The following is a 27966-nucleotide window of genomic DNA, read 5'->3' on the forward strand; positions in this document are numbered from 1 at the left end:
AATAAGTACAATGTACTTATTGTGCTCATGTTGTATTGTAAATCACTTTTGGTGCTATTGGGGTGGAATACAGGTAAGGTTAGGGACAGGTGTGGTGGTATGGGTAGGTTTAAGTGTAAGGGATGGGTCAGCTGTGTAATTACAGATGTAATTACATAAATTAATTACGGCTGTAATTACATGCTGGCATTTTTTCAATATAAGTACAATGTAAAAATATGTATGTACACAATAAGTCCATTGTATCAAATTATTAATTTCAATGTAAGTACATGGTACTTAAAGCCACTTAATATAAAGTGGGACCAAATTTTTAAGCAAAAGTCTGAAATTTTTTTGGAAAATCCTTGAAGTTAGAAGGTTGACGGGCCTCGCTGATGCTCGCCCAGGCCCAGACAGATGGCAAACTCTCTGAGCTGCAACCAAACTGGAGCAACTTTAAAAAGAGTTGTGTGATGATTCCCTCGTTTCATTTATGCAACTGGAAATGGTCGTCCCAAAAAAAAAATCACACTTTGGGATGGAGTTTTACTTCTCTAATTACATCTCTGAATTGCTGTGTGTAAAGTCTGCTGGGAAAAACGGTGCAAGCGTTTCGATCAGGCGCTAAATGTCACCACATCTTGGCGTTCGCATCTCAATTATAACGCATCCCGTTTACAGATGAAAGCGTTTGTGCCGCTGCGGAGCATGAAGTAGCAGGCGACTACGGTGGCGTGCGACATGAAAACGAAGACCCACACGCTCACGCTCTCTCTCCCGACATATGGGCTCTTCTAATGAGCTTCTAGAAGACGCTGAAGAGCGCCAGCCGCCCGGTCAGATTCCTGCTCTCCTCACACACACCTCACTCGGTCCTCTTCACGCTCCAGCTGGAGTTTGGTCATTAAAAAGTTTGAGCATGTGTATACCGCAGTCTGTTGACACTCTTTTCAGATCTGAACAAGTCGGCGCTCTAGAAAAAGTTTTTGTCTAGTGATTCATTGCTGATATTGAGCTGAAGATGCTCATGTTTTTCTGTAATCTTCTGAAATGGGGACAAATTGAGAGATAGACGGGTATGTAGGGAGGTTGCCAGTCCGATAAATACGTAGATGGACAGGTTGGTTGGTAGATAGACGTAGATTGACAGACTGACAGGGATGTAGGTAGGTAGGCAGGCCGACTGATAGTTAGGTGTTGTCAGATGTGACATGTTTCAGGTGGTACTGTTACCGCAGTGTGTTTGTCAGACAGTCAGGTGGAGAGAGAGAGACGGGTGGAGGGTAATTATCCAGGCTTACAGGCAGCGCTCTCAGATCGTCGTGTCAAACAGCTTCACACACACACACGCACGCACCTGCCTCTCTACAAACTTTCCCAAACCCAAACAAAACAACCACATACTGTAGAAGTTTGATGATGTTGTGCTGGTTTTATTCGTGTCTACACAACAACACGTCTCTATTTTAATAGTGCAGCTCCAGGACGATAACATCACGACAGATAATAGGTGATTATCTGCATAAATATTGTGAAACAGACGTTTCTGCGCGCTTGTGTGTTTGCATACACCTACTTAACCATGCTTTTGGGACAAATTTGCTCCCAGAAGTGAGCTAAACCTGACAATAAAAGGTTTAAACTGTCCTCGTTTTTAAAAAAAACGTTAATTGCAGAAAGTTTTCTTTCTGTCAAAGATTCAGGTTTCCACCGCTGGGACTGTGTGTGTTCTGTGTGTTTCATGCGAATGCCATATTGTATTAAGCCTGTGGTTCTCTCTCTGCAGAGCGGTGGGTTTTTAGTGGCATGGTGGGATTGGCTTCACTCACGCTGAGGGAGTTTCTTTATCAGGATCACGCAGGACAGGAAGGTAAAGCAGAATGAGAAAATGATTTCTGACAGTGAGACTCTTAGCCCTTCCAAACAGTCTGGCCCACTTACACACACGCGGCCTGAGTGAGTGTGTGAATACAGGCTGTGTAGTAAAAGCACGTTAGTGTCACTTCACGAGGCTCAATGGGTCGGCGAATCCATTAGACTGAATCCAGCTCACCTTCAGTTGTGGAGTTATGAGAATTATTACCTCCACCGACTAAAAATACACCTTGATGACTTCTGCTGCATTGCTGAAGAGACCCAGTGTTGCTCTGTTCCAAAACCTTGCCTTAAAGGGTTAGTTCACCCAAAAATTCTGTCTGAAATAAAGTCGTTATTTTTGTTGTTTTTTTGCGCACAAAAGTGTTCTCGTCGTTTGATAAAGTTAAGATTGAGCCCCTGTAGTCACTTGGACTATTTTAACGATGTCTTTAATGACTTTTCGAGGACAGCAAGAGCCAGTCCCTCAAGAAGCCTATGGACTAGTATGCAGGAGCGATCTTAATATCTTAAATATCTTAATTTGTGTTCCGAAGATGAACGAAGGTCTTACGGGGTTGGAACAACATGAGGGTGAGTAAATACTGACAGAATTTTCATTTTTGGGTGAACTAACCCTTTAAAGGGATAGTACACCTTAAATCCTAAAAATTCTGTCAGACTTTTGTTCATCCGCGGAACAAAAATTAAGATATTTTTGATTAAATCTGAGAGCTGTTTCGCTGTCTCGTGTAATGTCGCTTTTCCATTTCCAGTACCTAGGGATGCACGATATATCGGCCACATTATCGGTATCGGACGATATATGATCAATTTTAATGTCATCGTTATCGGCCCAACAAGAACATTAAGCCGATATCTAAAAGCCGATAAATAATGTATTATTTCCTTCAGCTGAGGCTCTTTAGATGCGCACTGTTCAACGTGATGCTTTTAAATTGCTTGAAATACGATTGAAATCACTTTAAAAAAAGGAAAATCCAGTGAAAGTGCAAAATGTCATATCGGCTACACAACATTAAAATAAGAACATCACAATTGTGTTTGTATCTTGGCTTTTAATGAGGATTTTTTTATAGTCAGTCTCTCAAAAATTGGATTTAGATTTATCGGCCAATATATCGGTTATCGGCTTTCAAATATAAAGAATTTTCGCTTATCTGTATCGGCCAAAATTGTCATATCAGTGCAACCCTACCAGTACCAGCTCGACTCGGCTCGCCTCGACTTGCTCCGTTTCCCATTGCAGACAGTGCCGCCACAAGTAGTACCCGGTCGTCATAGCAACGCCTTTCGTTCCTTGTTGCCCAATCAAGCTCTCGCTGGATCCTCTGTTCGGCCACCGAACAAAGGAAAGTCTGCACCTCCTCGTTTGGCCACGGCGTATTCGTCCGAGTTGCCATAATAATAGTAGTAAGTTTAGTAACTATCTCTGGCCAAACTATTTAAAAATGGCGGGGTTATTCTGGATACTCCATCTGATGCGTACAATGATGACGCAGTGAATAGTGACGATTCTCTCTGACCAATCAGCAGTCGCCATTGTTTTCACTTCACATTTTAGTATCCGCTCAGAACCTCTCCAGAGGTGATACAAAAAAAAGTACCCGAAAGCAGCAACAGGTACAACTTTCACACGGTGGAAAACCAAACAAAGGCGAGTCGAGCTGGTACTGTGTAGTGGAAAACGCCATAACAGCGCTGTACTTCTGTGTTGTACATCAGAATGTAGGCTCGCTATTGGCCGACACTGGTCATGTGTGTGATGCGTGTGACGTACAACACTATAGCGCTGCGCTGTTACACTACGTGAAATCTCGAGTCGCACAGAGAAGGAAATGAATAGTTGAATAAGTCGTTATTTTTGTTTGTTTTTTTGCGCACAAAAAGTATTCTCGTCGTTTGATAAACTTAAGATTGAGCCACTGTAGTCACTCTGACTATTTTAATGATGTCTTTAATAACTTTTCTGGACCGGCAAGTTTCAATAACATAGAAGCCTATGGAGGAGTGAGACAGCTCTCGACAAAGACAAGTCGAACCACGAACTCCGTTCAGGTAAAAACCTCTCTGTTCATGTTTATTGTTTCATAACATTAAATTATGAACTACACGAATCACCTAATGATACATTTTAAAATCAAAATGGTGGAATTTTTGACATAAAAGTTTAGTTGTTTGGATCACTGGATCTTACTGTCAATCGTTTAACATTCATGTTGTTTGCATTGTTAAATATTAAATGTTTTACTACTACTTAAAAGTGACAGTCCACCAAAAAAAAAAGATCATTATTTCATAATTTACTCACCCTCATGTTGTTCCAAATCTGTATTTTTCTTTCTTCTGCAGAACACAAAAGAAAAATGTTTGAAGAATTTTGGCAACCAAACACTTTCAGTTCACATTGACTTAAATTAAATTGGGGGGGGGGGGGGGGGGGTCAATGGAAGTCAATGGGAACTGAATCCTTTTGGTTTCCAAAATTCAATATCTTCTTTTGTGTTTTGCAGAAGAAAGAAACATACAGGTTTGGAACAACATGAGGATGAGTAAATTATAAAATGTGTTTTTTAAAAACAAAATTTTTTGGTGAACTGTCACTTTTTAAGAAGTAGTAATACATTTAAAGGGATACTCCACTTTTTTGGGAAATATGCTCATTTTACAACTCCCTCAGAGTTAAACAGTTGAGTTTTACCGTTTTTGAGTCCATTCAGCTGATTTTCTGATATTTAGAAGAATATCAGTAAGCAGACAGTTTCTGGTCTCATTGACTTCAATAGTAGGAAAAAATATATACTATGGAGTCAATGAGACCAGAAACTTTTTGGTTACTGATATTCTTCTAAATATCAGAAAATCGGCTGAATGGATTCGAAAACTGTAAAACTCAACTGTTGGAAATCAGCCTATTTCCAAAAAAAGTGGAGTATCCCTTTAATATTTGACAACTCAACAGCATAAATGTTAAACGATAGAGAAATAAGGCTGCATTGTCTTAAGTCAGAATGTATTCATTTCTGCTGATTTGATGGTGAACTGTGTCTGTCTGTCTGCGTCCGGATCGCTCATTAAGTTGTCCAGCAGGGAGCCGGACTCCCATGGACTGTGTCCGGTCTCCACTTGGTCTCTTTTTGTAGTTGGTAATGGTGCTCCAGCAGTGCCGCACAAACGCTGCTCAGTGATTGTGTTTTAATCGAGGGCTTTGCTCCCTGCATGTACAGACGGCGATAAAGGCATTGACGCGTTTGTTTTGTCCCAGGCAGCAGATATCAGGTCTTCTGGGTTTTATCTCTCCTGATGAACGCCGGGAATATTTGAGCGTGAGATTCTGAAGGAATTAATGCATAATTCATGCTGCTTGATAAGCTTTAATTAAAAGTGCTGTTCGGCATTGTGACGGGAATGAATGTGTGTTTTTCCTCGCCTGTCACGGCCTCACTCACTGGCATCACGCTCGGCTTATCAAAGGCCCCGTGGCTCCGCCCCCCACGCAGCGTTTGCATAATTCGAGCACCGGAGGGACGTAATTACTCGCCACACCGAAATGCAGGAATCTCCCCACTTACAAATGAAATATTTGCACTTTCTGGGATTCCCCACGGTACACTGGCGGTGTTGCAGTCTTCTGAGACGTGTAAACGCTGGTCTTCTCTCTTGCTGACCCCCGTTCAATTTGTTTCTGCGTATAATGTGAATTATTGATCGGATGCTTCGAGGTTCTGATGTGTGGGTATATATATATATATATGTAGTTATTACGACCGTCAAACGATTAATCGTGATTAATTGCATCCAAAATAAAAATTTGTGTTTACATAATATATGTGGGTGCACTGTGTATAATTATTTTATGCATGTATATTTAAGAAAAAAAATTATTTATATATAAAATATTTATATATAATATAAATTATATATAAATCTATATACAGTATGTGTGTGTATTTATATATATATATATATATTTATATGAAAATAAAAACATTTTTTTTTTAATGTGATTAATCGCGATTAATCGTTTGACAGATGAATTTCTTTACATTTTTACAAATTTTCCCCCCAGTTTTTTTTTTTAATTAGAAAATTTAAATGTGTAAAAATTAGGGCTGTCAAATGAATAATCACGATTAATCTCATCCAAAATAAAAGTTTGTGTTTGCATAATATATGTGGGTGCATTGTGTATAATTATTATATATATATAAATACACACACATACATGTATATTTAAGAAAAAAATATTATTATAAAATATTTATATTTACATATGATATAAATGATATATAAATCTATATACCGTAAATGCATGAAAATATTTCTTAAATATATACAAGCATGTGTGTGTATTTATATATATATGTATATACTATATATATATAGATATATATATTTATTTATGTAAAGTAATTATATACTTGTGTGTGTGTGGGTGCAGGTGTGCGTGAGTGTGCATTGAGGTTTTTCTTGTATCTTGTATATTGTATCTACTCTGTTGTTTTACTTTTCGTTATTGTTTGGAAATATTACTGAGGACCCCCATGAAAACGAGATTTTTCATCTCATGGGGCTGATCCTCTTAATAAATATTTGTATATATACGGTGCACCCACATATATTAAACACAAATTTTATTTTGGATGCGATTAATCACGATTAATCGTTTGATGGATGAATTTCTTTACATTTTTACAAATTTCCCCCCTAGTTTTTTATTTGAAATTAGAAAATTTAAATGTGTAAAAATAAATCTCACATACTTTCATAATTTGCTTGTAACACAATGAAATTCAGAAATCAATTTAATATGCTGATTTGCTTCTCAAATAAGATTTTCTATTATTTTCAATGCTGAAAACAGGTTTGCTTGGTTTTTTTATGATGATTCATGATTAGGATTCTCTGATTAATAGAAAGTTCTAAAGACAGCATTTATTTAAAAACAAAAACACTTTTAAAAGCCCTTGCTGAATACAATTATGAATTTCCTTTTTAGAAGTAAAACAATCTTACACAAACTTTCAAAAATATTTCAATATTATTAATAATTAGAAATGTGTATAGCGCAGCATAGCATATTAGAATGATTTCTGAAGGATCATGTGACACTGAAGACTGGAGTAAAAATTCTGCTTTGATCACAGGAATAAATTATATTTTAAAACATACTACAACGAAAAACTGTTATTTTAAATAGTAATAATATTTCAGAATATTTACTTGATTTTTGATGAAAATAAATGTAGCCTTGGTGAGCAAAAGAGACTTCTTTCAAAAACATAAATAAATCTTTATTGCAAAGTTTTGACTGCAGTGTAAGCATTAGTCCTCTCTCTCCCTGACCTCCGGTCAATTTGTTTCGGCGTATGAGAATAATTGATCGGCTGCTCTGAGATTCTGATGTGATGTCGGGTCTTTGCTGCTTGATGGTGTGAAAGATGAAATATTGACCTGCTCTGTTGTGGACAGAAAGAGTGAATCTGGAGAACGTGCAATTCGTGTGTGAGGATGTGTGCATGAAGAACATGCGTGAATTATACTGGACTGATCATGAGAAACACATCAATCTACTCATACAGTACTGATACTGTGGTGCACTGATTTCATGTGTGTGTGTGTGTGTGTTATTGGGGACAAAATGTCCCTACAAAGACGGCAATATCCAAAATCCTTGTCTGTGTGACATCCTTCCTTCCTTCCATCCATCCATTCTACATCCATCCATCCATCCATTTATCCATTCTACATCCATCCATCCATCCATCCATTTATCCATTCTACATCCATCCATCCAACCATCCATTCTACATCCATCCATTCTACATCTATCCATCCATCCATCCTTCCTTCCATCCATCCATCCGTTCTACATCCATCCATCCATCCATTCTACGTCCATCCTTCCTTCCATCCATCCATCCATTCTACATCATCCATTCTACATCATCCATCCATTCTACATCCATCCATCCATCCATTCTACATCCATCCATTTATCCATTCTACATCCATCCATCCATCCATCCATCCATTCTACATCCATCCATTTATCCATTCTACATCCATCCATCCATCCATCCATCCATTCTACATCCATCCATTTATCCATTCTACATCCATCCTTCCTTCCTTGTTTGTGGGCCAACATTATTCATCATTCATTAAGTTTTGAGTGACCCAAACATTAGCAAGAGATGGCAAGTTCAAGTCCTTATTTTGGCTTAATAAGAGACCAGCATCTGTTAGAGAGGCGACACCCCTCCAGAAATATCCGGAATATGCATCTCACCGAAAATTGACTACAGATACAGAGAAACGTGCCTGAAATATGAATATTCTTTGCAGAACTCAAACTTCTCTGAGCTCCCTAAACGCTGAAGCCGGATCTTAATTAAAAGCTGAAGGTTTATCCAGGCCATGTTACAGTGTACGAGATTGTAAAAATATGCAAATATGCAACAAATTTCCCAAGCAGATATCCTCCTTTCCAACTCCTCCCTCATTTATATTCATGACCTGTAATTCATTAAACTGTGTGCATCGTTAAGTATACACAAAATAGGCTAATTAATACACTTGACAATAAGGGTGTGCAGCATGGGGTCGGAGATGAACTACATTTTCATCACTACAGCTGTAAGACGAGACGCTGACACACAAAAAAACTGAAAGTTTTGCACTTATACTTTTCACTTATATTTGAAACACATTTAAAGACATTTTTATGCAAGCTTGTTTCCACCACAGAATAAAAAATTGTGACTTTAGTTTTTATCTCTCAGTTCTGACATTTTTCCTCACAATTGAAAGTTTATATCTCACAATTCAGACTTTTCTCCTCAGAATCGGATGACATAAACAGACATAAACTCAGAATTGCAAGAAAAAAAGTCAGAAAAAGTTGCAATCAAAAAAAAAAACAGATTCTTTCCATGACTGTTGAAAAATTCACATATTAATTCACTCAATTCACTACAAATGTTGATTTGACGCAATTAAAGACAAAGGTTCTAGCCTGTACACCTTAGATATTTTGATGAACTACTCATCCCATGATGCATTCTGTCTGTGTGTCTGCATCACGATGACATATCTAGGCATCACATGCAGCCGATCTTCCCAGATTCAGATCCATCAAGCTGTGGCGCAACCATCTGGGGTGTGTGTGTGTGTGTGCGCACCGTCTGTGTGTGTGTGTCCATATCAGGTCTGGATTGCTCTCTTCTGCCACGCTTCATTTAACCAGCTCATGCCCCATTAGTCAGAGCCCAGAATGCTCAGCATACACATATGGCTCTGGGCTCAATTAAAGGCTGATTATGCAAAGGAGCGCTGCAGTTTCTCCTCATAATTTCCATGTATTAATTCACCCTTCGGTTGAAATGTGCTGTACTGTGATCTGTCTGTCACACATACAGTAACATAGCCTCGGTTTTAAGACAAAAATCAGCATTAAAAATATGAGTGAATCTCATGTCAGACATTTGCTTTTTAATAACATGCATTATTTACCTTCTTGGATTGGTTTTCAAGAAAAGTATTTTTTAAGTTTTTTTTAATTATTTTTTTATTGTGTGTGTATATGCATACACATATATTTATTGTATGAAATTTGATATTATGCATGTGTATATAGAATGTGTATATATATATATATAAGTTATATATATTATATACAAAATAAAAGTTTGTGTTTACATAATATATGTGGTTGCACTGTGTATAATTATTTATATATATAAATACACACATGCTTGTATATATTTAAGAAGTATATATTTATATATTTTATTTTCATGTACATACTGTATATAGATTTATATATAATTTATATTATATATAAATATAAATATTTTATATATAAATAATATTTTTTTCTTAAATACATGCATGTGTGTATATATATATATATATATATATATACACACAATAATTATACACATTGCATCCACATATATTATGTAAACACAAACTTTTATTACTTTTTTTAACTTTTTTTATACTTTTATTTTGACAGCCCTAATATATATATATATATATATATATATATATATATATAACTTATATATTATTATTTATATTACTTTTAACATGTTGCTGGTCTTTGGTAATTTTTGACTGAAAATATATACATTTTGGTTTGTTTTTTAACATTGTTTTCTTCATCGAAATGGTACAAAACTGTGTTAAGGTTTTGGTACTTGCTGTGAAATGATTTGCACATTAAATATACAGTGTATATATATATATATATATATATATGTGTGTGTGTGTGTGTATGTGTGTATGTATTCATGTTAAACTATAAAATCAAATCAATATAAATTCTAAATCAAGTATAAGGTGACTATGAAGGCATTTTTTTGGTCCCATATTTTGAAGCCTGAGATTATTTTTGTCAAAATTTTTCATTTCTGACCCGAGACAGATTGCTCGTAGCATCGGTAGATCATCTGTACTGTACTAGAATCACCTCTAGTGTAATCTGGCAGCGTCTCTATTTAGTCCAGTTGTGTCGTGTGCGTTTCTGTCCGATGTCATTACAGGAGCGATGAGAGAGCAACAGCGTTTCTGAACTGTATGCTGTTCTTCATTTCCTATAATAATCCCACAATAACGTCTGTTCAGTTGACGTACATGCAGCAGATCCTGCATTCCTACATTGGTTTGTAGCTCTAATTGTGTCTTTTTCAGGCATTCTTTCCATTCTGTTTGGTTAAGTTGCATCAAATGGTGAAACGATACTCAACAGCCATGTTCCAGCTCTCTTTCTGGCTTTGCTTTTTTGTGTTTTGTGGTCAGGCGTCCCTGTTTCCCTCGCTCACAGCGGCCCAGCAGACGGCCTGTCGTTTCCACTAATGAAGTGACACCGCAATGCCCAGTCTCCCACCACAAACATGCAGTCGTGTTTTAATCCAAGCCGTAATCATATGCTTGAGAGAAAGAATCCCAAGACTGGAGAACCAGCATGCATTGCAGGAAACCCAGAGGAAGTCGTTGGTTGCGACTCACACCGCCACACTGTGACTCGGACTGAAATAAGTCGGTCATAATAATAACATCCAGGTTGAGTAGACGAGAGTTTGACCGCTCTCTCTGTTTGTAGTCTTTCCAAGAAGTGAGACATGCACTCGTGCTTTTACACGTGTGCGTTTCTGCCATAGTTTTATACCCTGTAAAGGCTGATATATGAAATAATAGGGAAAAATCTAAACGATTGGAAATTGAACAGTTTATTGAACCTTTAAACAGGATATAAAAGTCTGAGCAAAATGTTTTGTATCATATTTGATACATCAGGCTTGTATTGCTCATATATTATGATGTAGTGAGATTATGTGTAGCGTTCATGTAAACACTACATTCAGATCCACCAATCGGAATGAATTCAGTCAGATTGAAACAAAAGCTGTGCATGTAAACAATGAATGGCGACTACAAAAAGCAAAAGCTGAATCCCGGACATCGACGGCCGGACAAGTCCGGGAAAAAGAGGATGGTAACTCAGCTTTCACAGAACAAGAGCCTGCTAGCTTAGCTTCCAAAAAAAGATGGCCGACACTATGTGTTCATTCTGTGAGTGAGATCGCCCTCTATAGGCGGGTTGAGGACATGCGGGGAAGACCCGACTACTGACTGTAGTCTTTAGACTCTGGACAAAAAATCCTCAGATGAAGCAAAATGACGATTTTTGCGTCATCGGAGGATTTTTTCCAGACAAGAAAATACATAAATCTCTCGTCTCAGGGGGATATGAGGGTGGAAAGCACGGTTATTCGAAAATACTACAGGTTTTCTACTAATACAAAGCTTAATGCTAAATCCCGAAGTATCCCTTTAACTGTTAATCTCTCACAACTGTTCAGTTTTAAAGACTTTAAGAATAAGAAACCTGTGCCGAGTTAAATGCTGTTCTTCTGTTGCTATTATAATGTAATCAAAAAGAAAATTGTTGTTCTTCAGTAATAAGTGAAAGTTATTTTACACCAAAAAATTATTTATGCCGATATTATTATTTATAAACTCTGCCTTGAAACCTGGGTTTGCAAATGTTTTTTATAGATCAGGCTATGAAAGATTATGCAGACAAACATTTTTCTTTAGAAAAACGTGTTCTGATGCGTGTTTCCCAAAAGCAGGAACATCAGATATCAAATATGATCCATCAGGCGTCTGAGGAAAGTTTATTTCTTCATCTCTCAATCATCATAGCATTGCACCGCATTATATCTTTTAAAACTACAGAGGTTTGATCATAAACTAAGAATTTAAATGACACATTATTGGCAGATATACAATCAGTGACGACTGCATTTTATGTAAGTAGTCTGCTATACTGTTATAAAGATCTGACTGATTTACTATTAGAAGCTAATAGTCTGGCTCAGTGTGAAAGCAGTGGATGTTGATCTCATGCAGCCGGTCGTCCGGAAGGATTGGTGTGTTAGATGGAGTGTGTTTGAGTGACAGGCAGCTGTTTGATGTGGAATCCAGGTGAGATGGCTCGAGGCTGGGGACGTTACGCTGGAGCTCCAGAGTCCTGAACCGTCATTGATCTTTTCTGACAGGAGCTGGAAGGGTGTCTGACCAGAGCGGCTGCGTGTTTGTTTTCCGTGCGGTGGAGGGGCGTTTCTGACGGATAAACCCAGACTAGAGGGAATGTAGAAAACTCGTCCACAGGCTGTGTGATTGATCAAATTGTCCAAAGTCAACAGAGCAAACAGATAACATACACGGCACACAAGGGCTTTCGAGAGTCGACAGTGAAGTATTTAATGCTCTCGTGTGCATCACCAAACCGCCACATGTTTAAAGATCTTAAAGGTGTGATGAAGTGAGAAATCAAATTTTCCTTGAGGTTTTGACATCTAAGAGGTCATCATATTAAGTTTCAGAACTGAAAACGTCCTTGTTAGTCCAATCATTGACACCAGGCTCAGCAAACGACTCGTTTTTCAAAGTGGGGAACTATGACGTCAAAGAGGATAAAACCCCACCCCCTCAGAACAAGATCAACGCCTACTTCAACACGGCCGGTTTAGCCCCGCCCACCGATTACACGCATAGAAAAATAACATAGGCCTACCTCGTGATGACAAACCGGGTCGAGAGTGAAACTCATTATAATATGCAAAACTGTTATCCACTCACAGCAGTGGGCGTTTACTTCCAAGTCTTCGGTGCAAGACACCCATAAACATCGAGCGTTTTTCAGCTGGGCTCAAAACTAGGGTAGAAAATAGCCTATTACTTATTCATTTTGATGTTTTTTTTAATGTAAAAACCAAGCGAACGTCATAAGTTGACCTCAGACAACAATATAAAAAAAATTAAAAAGCCAGTTCATGACCCATTTAAAGGAATAGTTCACTCAGAAACTACAGATCTGTTGTTTACTCACCCTCGTGTCTTGTTAAAAAAAAAAATTCTGTATATAAAGTACAAAATTCATCTCAAAGTGCATCTCAAATCTACTGTAAAGCTACAAGGTTGATAATCTATCTGCTTCTTTTAGAGCCGCATTATTTCTGCTTAATACTTTTTTAAATAATCATAATAAACAGTGGAATTCTTAGTGAAAAACTACATTACCCATGATGCTGTACAGAAAGTTACACCAATCAGTGAGTTAAAAAAGCAACACATGCCAAAAGCCCCACCCACTGCCATGAAGCACTACGAATGATGTAATCGAGACAATCTCACCAAGCTCTCAAAATACTTCAATATTTGTATGTGTGCATATATATATATATATATATATATATATATGGATTGTTGCATGTTGTTTTTTTTTTGTTGTTATATATATAATCAACATTTATAAATTAGTTTTATATTTCTCCATCAAAGTCTCTGTAGTGTTGTGATTCACCTCTTAGCTGATTGGCTTGGTTCATGGCTTATAGCTCTTTATCGAAGACTTTTTTAAAAATCCCTTTTGGAGAAATGAATGGGAAAAATACTTCCTGAACCAACGCTGCTGAAAAAGGGGGCGGGAACTGTTGAAGACCATATAAAGCATTAGTGTAATGTTATGACACTATTATGGTGCATTTAATCTTTTTTGGAGTGTGACAGGCTTTGTCACTTGGATTTGTCTTGGGGGAATTATTTCTTTAAGACAGATTCCCAGTTTGTACAGTTTGCAACTGTACAGTAAGTAGATAGCAGTAACCAAGCAGAAAAAGATCTAGAAAATAAAAGTTATTCAAGAACCTATCCTGTGTGATCGGCCTTTTACTTTTACTGTCCAAATAGACAGTTGTAGCCATTCTCAGCTGTTTCACAGACACACACTGAATGCTTCTCTGTGACTGGCTGATCTCTCTAATCAGAGACTTCTGACCTCAAATGAGATTGAGCAGTTCATTGATACACGTTTCTATTTATATCCATGCCCTCGCTGACCGACTTGAGTCGAGTTGATGTTAAAACTATCGCTTAAAGACAAGTATCAAATAGAGTGCCCTAGTTAAACAATAGGTTTAGATGTACTGTTGATTTACAAAGCGATCAGACAGACCATTTTCATCTGGTTGACCATAAAACATGTGGATAAAATCCCTTCAAAATCATGCACTAAAATCATGAAATCGTTGAAATCATGCAATCTCCCTAGCATCAACATTGCAATTTCCTGGACACCTCCCAAGCTCCCTAGCAACCACATAGCAACATCCTGAGAACCACCCAAAACCATAGCCATCGCATAGCAGCACTCAAAGCAACCACATAGCAACATCCTGGAAACCACCCAAGCTCCCTAGCAACCACATAGCAACATCCTGGAAACCACCCAAGCTCCCTAGGAACCACATAGCAACATCCTGAGAACCACCCAAAACCATAGCCATCGCATAGCAGCACTCAAAGCAACCACATAGCAACATCCTGGAAACCACCCAAGCTCCCTAGCAACCACATAGCACCATCCTGAGAACCACCAAAAACCATAGCCATCGCATAGCAGCACTCAAGAAACCACATAGCAACATTCTGGAAACCACCCAAGCTCCCTAGCAACCACATAGCAACATCCTGGAAACCGCCCAAACACCCTAGCAAACGTATAGCAACATCCTGGGAAACACCGAAAACACTAGTAATCACATAGCAGCATCCTGGAAACCAGCCAAAGCACCCTAGCAACCACATAGCAACATCCTGGAAACCACCCAAGCTCCCTAGGAACCACATAGCAACATCCTGAGAACCACCCAAAACCATAGCCATCGCATAGCAGCACTCAAAGCAACCACATAGCAACATCCTGGAAACCACCCAAGCTCCCTAGCAACCACATAGCAACATCCTGAGAACCACCCAAAACCATAGCCATTGCATTGCAGCACTCAAAGCAACCACATAGCAACATCCTGGAAACCACCCAAGCTCCCTAGCAACCACATAGCAACATCCTGGAAACCATTAAAAACACCCTAGCCATTGTATAGCAACACCTAAGCATCCACTTAGCAACAACCTGGAAAAAGCTCCCAAGTAACCACATAGAAACAGACTAAAATCACCGTAGGCATTGTGATTGACAGCTGTTTGGGCATTGGGCATTAGCTGTTGCTCAACCCCACTGGTGTAAAATGTCCTGGAGGTTTTCCGGCAGTAGCTGTTGTATTTTGTGGTGTGATTCACACGTACAGCCGTGAGAGAGTTCAGGTGTGTTGAGAGGCTTGAGCGCCTGAGGCCGTGAGCAGAAACGGTCTGATTTATGGAGCAGAAGCTCTAATGGAGAGTCTGAACGTCCAGTAAACGTCTCCTGTGAATTACACCTCTCAGTAATCAATGACATTTTACTGTCACTGATGGATGGCCATCTTTATATCCACCAGACACTCCATCTTGTACTTCATAAAGGGGGAATTTCCCAGTCTTTGAACAGGGAAGGATAATCTATAGGCAGCATTAGTGTTTTGGCCACTTTTACAGTCTCACAGTAAGTTGTTTTAGTGTGTCTTTAAGCTGCTGTAGGAACAAACGCCGTCTTTATTCAGTCCTAACCGTGATAACATTCACAATGATTTTGATGCCAATATCAAAGTAAGCAACATGAATCATTTTTGAGTTCATTGTTGTCCAGGTCTCAGTGGGGACTGTATTGTGAGAGTAAATGTTGACAGTAGGTTTTGTTTTATGTGTTTTTGAGACTTGGTGATCGATGTTCTGTTATACTGAGTTTCTGTGATGTTGGTGTTTTATGGTTACTGTTATAAGAGTGGAGCTCATGTTTAGGTTGAGTTTGTTGCTCATCCCATACATTAATGCACATTTATTAAAATAAGTTATATTTTAACATGCCTTGGCCAGCTTGCCGTTAACTGAAAGAGATTCATTTGAGTTACTTTGATCATACATTGGGCTTTACTGAATTCAAATAAAGACCCTGTTTACTTCTAGTGCACTAGGTCAACAATAGGTTTAGATGTGCTGTTGATTTCCTAAGTGATGAATCGCATAGCAACATCCTGGAAACCACCCTAGCAACCGCATAGAAACATCCTGGAAACCACACAAACACCCTAACAATCACATAGCAACATCCTGGAAACCCCCCAAAACACCCTAGCAACATCCTGGAAACCACCCTAGCAACCGCATAGCAACATCCTGGAAACCACACAAACACCCTAACAATCACATAGCAACATCCTGGAAACCACCCTAGCAACCGCATAGCAACATCCTGGAAACCACACAAACACCCTAACAATCACATAGCAACATCCTGGAAACCCCCCCCCAAAACAACCTAGCAATCGCATAGCAACATCCTGGAAACCACCCTAGCAACCGCATAGCAACATCCTGGAAACCACCCTAGCAACCGCATAGCAACATCCTGGAAACCACCCTAGCAACCGCATAGAAACATCCTGGAAACCACACAAACACCCTAACAATCACATAGCAACATCCTGGAAACCCCCCAAAACACCCTAGCAACATCCTGGAAACCACCCTAGCAACCGCATAGCAACATCCTGGAAACCACACAAACACCCTAACAATCACATAGCAACATCCTGGAAACCACCCTAGCAACCGCATAGCAACATCCTGGAAACCACCCAAACACCTAAGCAATCGCATAGCAACATCTTGGAAACCACCCAAACACCCTAGCAACCGCATAGCAACATCCTGGAAACCACCCAAATACCCTAGCAACCTCATAGCAACATCCTGGAAACCACACAAACACCCTAACAATCGCATAGCAACATCCTGGAAACCACCCAAATACCCTAGCAACCTCATAGCAACATCCTGGAAACCACTAACTAAATCATTCGCGCTTAAAGCGCCATATGTGGCAGACGCTCAATTCGTGCCATTTGCGCGAACTCGAGGTGCGAATGAGGCGTATTCGCATCTACCGCGCCGTGCTCTACGCCTCATTTGCGGCGCAGGAATTTTTTACGCGCGTAACGCGTCTTTGCATTTACTTAACATTGAAATGATTCGCGCCTGACGCGCTATTCGCGTCCGATGTGAAGGCACCAGTGAATGCACGGATCTAAATTACTGACACTGTTACAGATGCATTTACTTTCTCAACTGTTAACATTCACTTAAGACATAGCCGACTAAATTTACAAGGATACTCGCACATTTGTCGCTTGTCGAGTGTTAATTTAAGCCCTGCCTAGAACTCAATTATATGATTTATGGAAATTTGAAAAAAATAATGTGATGAAAGTGGATTTTCTTTCTGCAAAATGTGATATTTCTGTCATGTGATGACCTGTTCTGATGTTTGGTGAGATCTTCTTTCGGAGATCATGAGCACAGAGCTAAAACAACTTTCCCATAGTGCATCTGTGTGCGGGTCAGCGGCCAATCGCTCTCTGGAATGTGCAGTCTTGAGTGGAGCTCTGAAGCTTCACTCACGCAAGACAAAAGCACCACAAACACACGTCCCACCACAAACCTCTCCAAAGGACATGAAAATCCCGTCATAGACTCACCTTCATGTGTTTTTATAGTGGAACACAAAAGATTTTTACAATGAAAATGAACAGTGCTTTACTGTCAAGCTCCAAAGAGATCCCAACTGTTGTCCATACACCTCATGCACTATAATCTGAGGTCATACGATGCTTTGTGTGAGGGACAGACTGAAACATTTATAAATGTCATGTGAAAATGCATCATGTCAGGTTTGCCGTCAATGCAAATGCAAAGTTTGAATATGCAGAGCCGAGAGCTGCGGTCTATTGTTGTTTGTTGCTCTGTATTTCTGCTTAAATCTTGGATGACAGGGATGCAAACATTTTTACAAATATTTTTTTTTTCCAAAATAATCCATGTTAAGTGCAAACTGGTTTCAAATGCTGTGGTTTGCACTGCAGAGCGATTTTTCTGTCCATGTCAGACCTGTTTGTCCATGAACAGCCAGCGCTCCTTGTTCTCGTTCCTTCCCTTTGTGTGCTTTAAAACAAACTCAACATTCATCTCAGCAGGACACCAATATTCTTCTTTAAAACAGTCTTATTGTAGTATTATTTATACTATTATAGGATTTGTTCATATTTTTGCAGATAGCTTTTATAATTTTTTTTCCCATTTTTATTTAATTTTTTTTGTTGTGTGTGTGTATATATATATATATATATATAAATCAACTAATATTTATAATCATAACTGAACTAATAATAATCAGATTTATTACTTTATATATGAACTAACAAAAATAGCACATAACAAAATTAAACAAACGTATGTAAATTAAACATACATACTAATATAAAAAATATGATTATTATTATTTTAGTTATAAGAATTATTAATATATATATATATATATATATTAATAAAGAACTATATATATATATATATATATTGTGTGTATGTATGTATTAGGGCTGTCAAACGATTAATCGCGATTAATCGCATCAAAAATAAAAGTTTGTGTTTACATAATATATATGGGTGCACTGTGTATAATTATTTTATATATAAATATATATATATATATATATATATATATAAATACACACACATGCTTGTATATATTTAAGAAATATGTTCATGGATATACTGTATATAGATTTATATATAATTTATATTACATATAAATATTTTATATATGAATATTTTTTTCTTAAATATCCATGCATGTGTGTGTATTAATATATATATATATATATATATATATATATATATATATATATATATAATTATACACAGTGCACCCACATATATTATGTAAACACAAACTTTTTGGATGCGATTAATCGTTTGACAGCCCTAATATATATATATATATATATATATATATATATAAATTAATAATAATTATTATTAATTTATATATAATAATGATAATTATTATTATTATAACTAAAACAATAATAATCATATTTATTACTGTATATATCAACTAATAAAAATAGAGCATAACAAATTTAAATGAATACAACTTCATTTTACATTATTTCAGCTTAATTTAAATGACCAATATTTTTAGTAGTTGTTACAGCTCTACAACAGTAACAGCTCTTCTTCAGTGTCATGTTTCAGTCCCGCATCTGCTGTGATGAACTGTTGCACACACACGGGTGATGATCGTTCCAGCTGGAGGAGAACGTTATGATATTTATCATAGAGTTAATCCTCCCGGATCTCCATCGACCGTTAACTCCCACTTATTTATCATGATTAATTGAGGACATTTATTATGTAACATCGGCTGTGTGCCGTGTAAGACTTTATTATTATGATTGATCCAGATGTAATCTTTAACCCGGGAGCAACCGCTAACTCAAACAACTCGCTCCGAGAACGAGGAAATACGAGAAATACATCCTGAAGAAATCATGAGTGGATGAATGGAAAGTGAAAATTGCTATCATTTACTCTTAGCATAATGTCCTTAAACAACAAATAATAACATAAATGCAGATATTTTCCTCACACAACAAAGCATCATATAATCCGTTCTTGTCTGTCAGTCATATAATGGAGGTCTATGGTCACCACCTCAAAGAGCATGCACAGAGAAGTCCAAATTAAACATGATTTAATGACTTGTAAATGTAAGTACACATTGATGGCCTAAGACACGAAACGAGCGAGAAAACGAATAGTATTTATACTTTTTGCCTCTCTTTGAGGTGGTGACCATAGACCTGCATTATATGACTGATAGACAAGAACCGTTTGACCTAAAAATTGATACTACTGCGTAAACAAAGACACCTACATCTTGAATGCCCTTGAGGTAAGCTAAAACATACCAAAAATTAATTTCAAAGTGAACTATCCCTTTAACTGCCAAGATGTCAGTATGATTTCAAGTCATTTCTGATTCAACCAGTCACATGAGTTTGGGGCGGGGCTATCTCTTTGGCTGACCAATGACAGATGTGGAGTGTTTGTTGAAGCTGTTATTACTTTTGCAGCTCTGTTTGTTCTCTATTAAAACTTGAGTTTTAACAAGCTGTTTAGTTGAAAGGGTTAACCCACTGACCTCACTATAAAGGTCATAGAAAACATCGTTTACTGCCTTTCATAGTGTTTGTTTGTTTGTGTTGAGTTGAAGTTATCAAGGTCATTGAAATGAGATTGGAAAGCGCCGGCGTGCTTCAGTCGCGATGGCAACAGAACAGTCCTGGCCGTAACACGCCATTCCTGCTCCTTTAATGACTGGAAACTTTTCAGTGCACTTTAAATCCTTCAGGGAACACATTTTTAATTAAATTTGCACTTTTAAGAAAATGGAAAATAAGTGTGTTCATTAAAGCGATTGGAAGTCTTTTCTAAGACGTGCAAACACTCGCAGACGCATAAAGAGGCGTATTAAAATGTCAGCTCGGCTGTGTGGCGTTTAATGGCAGTCTGACGCACTTCATTACACGCTCTTGGATGTGACGAGGCCTCTGTCGGGCGCTGAGGTCAGAGGTCACCATCCACCAGCCTGAAGCCCAGAAGGGGCCCGTCTGCTTGGCCGGCTCTCAGAGGACTGTGGGAGCCCTTCTTTGCATTGTGCTTGCTAAATCAGTCGGAGACGCTCTTAAACACATCTGACATTCTCCTGCTCGCTGAGGAACCTGACACACACACACACACACACACACACACTGCTGAGATGTTAACTGCTGGATGTCATTTGATGTGGTTTTTTTTGTGACTAATAGTCTGAAGAATTTTGACAAATTGCAATCTAAAAAGCAACTTGATCAGCATTAAAATATTAAAGTTAAAGTGCGTGATTTCTGCCTCACTAGCGCCACCACATGGTAAAATGATTGTTTTCAAGCAGGTTTCCTGAAGCCTTCCTGCTCAAAAAAGGGATTGTGAGAAAAAAGTGAAGAGTTAATAACATAAATATTAAAATAAATAAAATGACAAAAGCACATAACAAAATAACTCTAAAATAACTGCCAATTTTAAATAAAAACTGAAAATATAAAGATACAAGTTAAAGTAAAAAATAGTATATAATTAATACTAAAATAACATTAATAATATAATTAATGTTTTGAAGCAAAACTGTTTCACTATTTTTTAAGAAATAATAATAATAGATTATTTGAAATATTTTTAAATTAAAATAACTCTAAAATAACTGCCAATTTTAAATGAAAACTAAAAATATAAAGATAAAAGTTAAAGTAAAAATTGTAGGCTATATAATTAATACTAAAATAACACTAATAATATAATTAATATTTTGAAGCAAAACTCTTTCACTATTTTTTAAGAAATAATAATATTATATTATTTGAAATATTCTTAAAATATTCAAATTTTTTTGCTTTATTATTATTATTATAATTATTATTATTTAATCTTAGGGTAGTTGTACCACTCAGACATTTGTTACTTAATACTCTGCGAAAATTGTAATTACTTTTTGAAATATTATAAATAATTTTAAATTAGTTGACCATATAAGAGGTTTATTCAACTCTCTTTCTGTATGAATTGCATTTTTAATGTATTTTTTAATAAATTAAAGTCTGGACACTAAAAAATGAGCATGACATCTTTGAGCCGAGTGCAGATAGACAACAGAAGCAGGTCTTTTGATCAGGACGGGTGATTCACTCGTTCAACATTTAATGAATTCGTTTGAGAGTTAAAGGGAATATTCAATAGATGACCATTTCTGACTGTCTAACACACTCTCAAGTCCTGTCAGACGAGATGGAACTGAGCAAGTGCATGTACTTTGACATTTTACATGAGCGTACAAGTAAAAGAATGTTGCTATCTTTATATATGATACTCAGAGGTGCGAAACAAATGTTTTCTCTCTTATTACATCCTTCTTTATCCCTCAAAGGTTTCTAAATGAAGGCGGAGCAGCATTTTGATGCCATAATTATAGTCATATTAGCAATGAACCTCATCCAATCTGTGCTTTAACTCTCTGCGGTCAAATCAGACCAAAGACAAGTGCAACTTTTTTTAAATGAAATGAATGTACAGTACTATATTTTCTTTCAGTAATATTTATTCTTTAATTTTTTGTATTCTAAGTGAAATTTTGTGGTACTAGACAATATATGCCTATAAATTATGCATTTTTATTACTATATAAAATAATTCAAAGATATTAGAAAAATATAATATTATACACATCATATTATTGTGAATAAATGCAGTGTTTAAGTCAAGTATTTAAAATACATCGATTCATATGTAATGTTATAGTGTAACCTCTACTGTAGATGCATAACCATAGGGCTGTGTATAACTGCCTATTCAGACATAATTACTTTTATGAGGTTTTGCATTTGGATAAACATTTAGAGATTGTCAAAGACATCATCTTTTTTTCATATCGGAAATGCATTGCACATATTTTCAGACTTCAAGAATAAATGTAAATATAACTTGAAATCCCTTCTGATTTGTTTTTGTGTTTCATTAAGAAAGGAATAAAGGAATAAAAGAAAGGAATTCATAAAACTTTAGCAATTTAATCAAATTTTTTAAATGTAATGAAACGACATAACACTACGGAAGCCCTGAATCACAACCTAAAAAATAAATCTGTAAAAAAAAAAAAAAAAAATTGAGATTAAAGTCAAAACATTGTTGAAAATATAGAAATAAAAATGTTTCGACTTTAATCTCGAAACGCTTCAACTTTAATCTCGAAACGCTTCGACTTTAATCTCGAAATGCTTCGACTTTAATCTTGAAACGTTTCGACTTTAATCTCAAAACGCTTCGACTTTAATCTCGAAACGTTTCGACTTTAATCTCGAACATTTCGACTTTAATCTCGAAATGCTTCGACTTTAATCTCGAAATGCTTCGACTTTAATCTTGAAACGTTTCGACTTTAATCTCGAAACGTTTCGACTTTAATCTCGAAACGCTTCGACTTTAATCTCGAAACGTTTCGACTTTAATCTCGAAACGCTCCGACTAATCTCGAAATGCTTCGACTTTAATCTTGAAACGTTTCGACTTTAATCTCGAAACGCTTCGACTTTAATCTCGAAACGCTCCGACTAATCTCGAAATGCTTCGACTTTAATCTTGAAACGTTTCGACTTTAATCTAGAAACGTTTCAACTTTAATTTTGAACATTTCGACTTTAATCTCGAAACGTTTCGACTTTAATCTCAAACATTTCGACTTTAATCTCGAAACATTTCGACTTTAATCTCGAAACGTTTCGACTTTAATCTCGAAACGTTTCGACTTTAATCTCAAACATTTCGACTTTAATCTCGAAACGTTTCGACTTTAATCTCGAAATGCTAGATTTTTTTTTTCTGTTGCAGTTCAGGGCTTCCGTATAACACAGGGGTGATATAATGAATTGCTAGTTCATTTCACAAATAATTACAACAAAACCGCAAGTAACGCATTGAATTAAACAAGAAATTTTGAAGGAGAAAAAACTATACTTTTTTTTGTTTTTTTTACAAATACAGTGTAGATGTAGGCTAAATATCAAAAATGTCTTAAAAGGTTATTATCGATATTGTTAATGTACATCTATTTATCGCCCAACCCTCAGTGGATGTAGTTGGGTGGGTTTGAGGACGGCAGTGTGTTTCTGAGCTGGACAAGTTCAGTCGGTTTCTTCCACACACACAAATGTGCTTTGGGCTCTTGATAAAGGCAGCGTCCTTCCATGATCTCTGATTTCTGGCGCACACACACTTGCAAATCCTCCAGGAATGGTTTTCCAAAGACATGGATTGAAATCAAGTGGGGGAAGGGCCTCACAGAAAGGAAGAAAATTCTAAATAAGAGAGTAGAAAAGGGAGAGGGAATAACAGACTGCCAGAGAGAGAGAGAGAGAGAGAGAGGGGTCGGACTCACAGAGATGCATGCATTATTTATTAGCAGTATGGTCAATGGGGAAAAAAAGGAAGATTAGCAGAGAAACAAGCGAGCCGGATCTGCCCTTCCTCACACACACACACACACACTTTTGTCTGCATCTCATCATCCTCATGCATCCAGCATTGTGAAGCTGCTTTAAAAATGTAGTTTCACTCCAGCTATGGTGAGACACCAGAGGTTAATAGAGTAACCGATAGATATCACCGTACTTTTCTCACTTGATTGATCACAATATGAATTGCTAATGTTTAAAGGTGCAAATGAGGCATTATCTAATTAAATATACACTCATTTGCATACATTTCCAGAACAAAAATCTAAACACGGATAAAGCCAGGATCAAAATTCATGTTTCATTTTGTGAATTTTTTTATCACTCCATAAATCAGAATATACTGTCAGAATATAGATAAAACTGTAACGTTTGGTGTATGTATGACTCGCGCCTACTAAAAGTGCACATCAGGACTGTCGCTGAAAGTTTTTTCCTCTCTCTTTTTTTGCAGGTTGACGCTGTCAGTTGGGACAAGGAAGAAAATGAGATGGGAATGACTCTTCATGTTTATTTAAATTATTTCATTTTCGGCTGATTTGACCGTCCGTGTGGGATTGAGAGCAACCACGGCAACGTGAATCCAGTTTTACCATCAGGAATATTGCGTAACATTCCCACATCGACGGCGGCGTTCGTTTACATCAGACTTCAAAAGGCAATTAATACGAACTGTTTGTGTATGTAGCTACCTGTGTACGAAAGTATGTTTGTACAGTTAAATATACATGTCTATCTAAGAGAACAAACCAAATGCCCTTCCGCGCACAATCACGCATTAGAAGAAAGTCCGAGCTGCCGTTTCGCATTTCCCCTGCAATCTTCCGCATTGATGGCCACGGCACGATCCCGCTGCGCACCCAATAACGATGACAATAATTCCCACAGTAATAAGGATATTGCGGTTGCAGCCTGATGGTGCACATTGACTCCCTGCAGGGACTGCGCTAAAGCAATTAACAGCATCACTAACCATCATTCAGGCGGATAAATACGGTCCTCGAGTCTCGTGTTCGTGTAAATGAGTGTTAAATACAGGCAATACGCCTGCACTGGTGCTACTGTGCTTGAGAAAGACAGACGGTCGTCCGCGTTTGGAAATTAATCTGTGTTCACTGTTCCTTCCGAAGGCCCATGACAATCTTATAATGAATTGCACTTGCTGACTGATCATTAAAATGACCCGAACCATTTTTGCAACATTACTTTGAACTGTTAATGGATGTTCACACAGGACTTGTTCTTGAATTCTTAATTTTTTTTTGTGGAAATCGTATGTCTGTGCATTTTTGCATTACATTTATGCACTTTGTAGATGCTTTTATTTCAACTTACATTGCATTTAAAGTTTTAATGTGTTCATGCATTCACTGAGAGTCGAACCCATGATCTTGACGTTGCTCTACTGTTTTAACTTAAGGCCGTATGTCCACTAAAACATTTTTCCACGCGCCTGGCGTATGTTTTCAATTGTTTTCAATGGGAGCGCCGCGTTTTTTAAACGTAACTAGGCGCTGAGCGGTTATTTCACGCTGAGAGCTCTGCGTTTTTACAGGTCGCCGAGAGTTGAAAAATGTTCACCTTTGGATAAAACACAGCGCTCATCACTGTCACTTTTTACCCAGCCGTCCAATCACAGTGAAGGAGGGGCGGGACTAAACAACACAGACCAACTGTCACGACATTCTTTCTGTACAACGACATCAACCAGCAGAGCTAACCCAACAAAATGGATGATAAATAACTTTTAGTATAAAACAAATTACCTGCGAGATCAGTTACAAGTAAACTGTGCTGCGGATATTCTGTATCATAGCAACGAAGCGTCTTAACGGAAAAACTGCCAAAACGCTCTCAAGCGCCCCCAAAGCGCCGACCGTCTAGCGTTTTCAGCTGGCTAAAAACGCTTTGGTGGACATACAGCCTAAGGCATGTTTTAGCTTGCAATTTAGGATATGTCAAGTTAACCCCCTGTATTGTTAAAATTCTGGGTACCATTATTATGTTCCGGTTCAAATTAGCCCTAATGGAATTCAGCAATAATCACTCTATGAAAAAAAATTATAATAATAATGAAATTAATAAAATCTAAGACAGTATATCAAACAGTAAATCTTTAGCATTAATACTTATCACACATTACAAAAAAGTAACCATGAAAAACTGTTTTTAACAACTATTTTTTCCACAAAATGTGAATATTATTTTAAAAAAAATGCATTTCAACTCTTTCCACCACCCGTGTTTTTGAAAAAAAGTTGCAGCATTTAGGTCATTTTCTCAAAGTTTCATGGCCCTCGGGATATTTTGTTGTATGAATGTGAGAAAATTGCATTTTTGTCCAAGTCTACGTCTTAATGAGATTCAGAACCATGATTTAAACGTAGATGGAGTAGATCAAGTCCATCAACACCCTCAAAGCTTCACAGCCCTTACCTCATCCTGGGTTGATTTATATGTTGATGATCATGTTATTTTACATATGCATCTGCTTACGCTATCTTTGTTTCTGCTACTTCTTCGGCTGTGTTTTGATCAGGAGATTCTGTACTCAGAAGATGCAGAATAGCGCCCCCTACCGTATAACAGTGGGAAAAAAAGATGTAGATTTTTTTTTTGGGGTGCTTTCCCAAAGCTCAAACAGTAGAGCATGGTGCCAGCAATGGCAAGATCATGGGTTCGATTCCCAGCTACATTAGCATGCATGAACTAATAAGAAGTTACACCTTAATGGCAATGGCAACGTACATTTCTTTCAATAAAAGTGTCTGCCAAATGCATAAAAATACCGTCCGATGTAGTTGAGGACCTTTTTTTTTTATTTTGCGTCTGTGCACCTCACTTTAACCTTAAAATCTGTTTAAAATTGAAAACATTACAACTGTAATAAACATTTTGTATGCACATTCCACAACACCTCAAAGTGTCGAAACTCTGCATGACCCTAAATGAGAAATAGTCATGCAGTTTCATGAAAATAATCCTGGTTTAACTCTAACTTTAACTTATAACCCACAAAAAAAAGTGTTGTGGGTCAAATTGACCCTGAATACCATTTCTATTCCACTATATCGAGCTGTTTAAAATGCAAGAATGCGTTCTGTGTGAACAGATCATTGATGAAGCTCATGCATTTCTCAAGTAGCTTTTCAAGACGTAAGATGACAGTCTGAAGAGCCCTTCCCAAAGTGCACTACTCTTTCAGCCTGCGTATCTCAGAACGCCAGAACTGCTCTACCTGTTAATGTCCGTACATTCTGGTTTCTGATGATCAAGAGCTAACTGAACAATAGCAATGTTTGGCTCTGCACTGTTAACATGGTTCGAATAAAGTTCAGATGTGTACAGTAATGCCATCGGACAGATCATCTTGTTTAGAGACAGATTGTTTAATAGGTCAAAAGCGAATGGAATGTGTGCAGATGTGCATGTCCAGTGACACATTACCAGTTATTATACAGTACAAATCCATACGTGGTCCCTTTTTAGCATATTATTAATATTTGAAGAGTTCAGATGCAAAAGCCTCTAAGTGCCATTTGAAATTTTCTTCTAGAATGATCATTTTATCAAGCTTATATATTCAAGTTCAGTAATTTCACTTAAATTGCAATGAAGATAAACTATTAATTGTCATTTAAGTGAAATTACTGAACTTAAATATACAAGCTTGATAAAAATGATCATTCTAGAAGAAAATTTCAAATGGCACTTAGAG

At 37.2% G+C, this 27966-nt stretch overlaps 1 protein-coding gene across 4 annotated transcripts in view; it reads left to right on the forward strand.

Annotated features, from left to right (window-relative positions):
- cdk14 (cyclin dependent kinase 14) overlaps positions 1–27811 on the forward strand; it is a 154549-nt gene extending 126738 nt beyond the window's left edge. For all 4 annotated transcript variants that reach the window (XM_039661004.2, XM_039661006.2, XM_039661008.2 and 1 more), the window contains one exon: positions 24703–27811. The gene's annotated coding sequence lies outside the window, so the exon portion shown is untranslated. The remainder of the gene's footprint in view (positions 1–24702) is intronic.
- Positions 27812–27966: the final 155 nt, after the last annotated feature.

This window comes from Pimephales promelas, chromosome 12 (genome assembly GCF_988280905.1).
Source record: "Pimephales promelas chromosome 12, fPimPro1.hap1.1, whole genome shotgun sequence".
Classification (NCBI taxonomy): domain Eukaryota; kingdom Metazoa; phylum Chordata; class Actinopteri; order Cypriniformes; family Leuciscidae; genus Pimephales; species Pimephales promelas.